The sequence below is a fragment of the Mus caroli genome, chromosome 3, assembly GCF_900094665.2.
Source record: "Mus caroli chromosome 3, CAROLI_EIJ_v1.1, whole genome shotgun sequence".
Classification (NCBI taxonomy): Eukaryota; Metazoa; Chordata; class Mammalia; order Rodentia; family Muridae; genus Mus; species Mus caroli.
The window spans coordinates 1,977,068-1,979,446 of NC_034572.1; positions in this window are offsets into that span (position 1 = coordinate 1,977,068).

The following is a 2,379-nucleotide window of genomic DNA, read 5'->3' on the forward strand; positions in this document are numbered from 1 at the left end:
TGGGATAGCATTGGAAATGTAAATGAAATAAATACCCAATTAAAAATTATTAAAAAAAGAAAGAAATATGGGTACCATGCTGTATACCTTTAAATCTATTAGCACGGCCTTCCTTCTGTGTGTTTCAAATCATTTCAAATCACAAGGAGATTTTAGTCTCCCCTGTCTCAACTTGAACTGCCAGGAAAGCTTGAAGACAAGCTGCCATGCAAACTTCCTGCTGATAAGAACTTTTATTTAATTATTTTCATCAAAACGTCATGATATTTCAACATTACATAACAGGAGTAAATTTAAAACAGACTCAGGTCCAGCGATCATGCTCTAATATAAAGATTCCATATTGTAAAACAGGAATACAAGAGTTAATCAAGCAAAAAAGTATATAAAGTTACGAGCTGCTAGATAACAGGAAAGGAGCTGGCCCATTCCTCTGCGATTGCCACTTGCAGGGTGGCGTCTGCTGAGAGTGAGATTGATCTTTCTTTCACACACATAAGGACAGAAAACTGTATTAAAACATTTCAAGTTCAATGTAGGTATGTTGTGACATTCCAGAAATCTCATACTTGGGGGGCTAGGAGAGAAAAAAAATCATGAGTTCACAGGTTGCCTGGGCTAGAAGCAATACCTTATCTGAAATATACTATATTCATTATTATATGAATATTGAATATGAATATTATACATACATACATACAATAATTAGAGTTTATTCACTCTAATTAACCTAGATTACTAGTTTTTGTCTACAATATGGAGATGGACTATTTACACTGACAATTGACATGAGCTAGAAGCAAAATGGTTATTTCTCATAGCTGTGATCTCTCACACTTATGAAAATTATCAGTTACAAAGAAGTGAGAATCATTGGAGGAACAAAGTCCTGGAAATCTATGATGTTCCACCGTGGAAAGCAAGTAAGTGAAGAATCAAAAAGCTTCCTGAGTGCTATTCCAAACTCACTGACTCTTTTCTCATGAACTATATTGTAAACTCTGAAACACTTCAAAGAAGTTTAGATGGAAGATTAATCTAGACTAGAACAAGAAAACCAGTCTAATAGTCTAAACTAGACCAGGTAAGTACAAATGGAAAGTATTGGAAGAAATGCAAAATACTGTAAATGGAGAATCGACAGAGACAGGAGAGGCTAAGGTTTCAAAATGAATGCAAGAGTAAAGGTGATCAATCTAGCAAAAATATGGATTTGAGGATAATAAGAATCATTTATGTTTTAACCTGTTGTATTACATTGTCAAGTAAGAATTAATCTGTCAGGGTCAGTGAAAACATGTTAAGATTTCCTCAGTGCAAAAATAAAAGATCAAATGATTTGAAGCATAAAATCATAGAATGATAAAAATGACAATAAAATATAATCTCTTGCTTATCAGTTTTATGCAAAACTATTCCCAGAGCAATGAATTCTAAATCATCTACTGAGAGTAACACGGTGATAACAATACAAACCTTCACAGCTCTTCTAACCTACAAGATGTCACAGTCTCAGTAAGAATGACCCTTTTGGGGTAAAGGAAATGGTAAAAGCTGTTACTAGGGGAAAAAAAGGGGAGTTGGAACAACTTGGAAGTATAAAAAAGCCCAAACTAACTGGCTAGATAGAGTCCCATTTGAGAGCTTAACAGTTAGCACAGAGAATTTTTCAACTCAACCTCATGACTCAGTTTCCTTTCCAGCATGTGGCAGTAGGCATTGGTGAAAGAAGAATGGAAGACCACAGCAAGTTGACTAGACACAAGTAAAGGAAGGCAGTCATGATTTGTGTGCATGTATCATGTGTGCAAAGAAAGTAGCTTGCTTGGAGTTCTGAGTTCTCTAGTGACTTTACAGGGCAGGATTCTGACCAATAGGGAACTATTTTAAACAAGTAGATATTTTAGCTTAGTACAATTATTGTAGGGTGTACTATTTTTCAATAGTGACACAGTGAATTTGTTATTGCAACCTATAAAATGGATTCTGAGTACCTACTTGCTAAAATCTACATGTTAACTCTTCAAAGCTATCTTTCAAGGAACAGAAAAGATAGCTTAAGTTAAGAGCACTACTTCATCTTCCAATGGACTTGTGTGTTTGATTCCCAGCACGTACAAGGCAGTTCACAACTCTCTGAACTCCAGTTCCAAGGCATGTGATATATTCTTCTTACCTCTTCAGGCACCATGGATGCACATGATACACAAACAAACATGGAAGTGAAATACCTATATAAATAAAATAAAAATAAAAGGGAACATAGAGAAAATTAAATCTATGATTTTATAAGTACTGATAAATGTTACTGACAGAAATTCCATACACAAAAGCCAACTGGCCATGAAAGAGGCAGGATGTGACTCTTTTGTGTAAAAA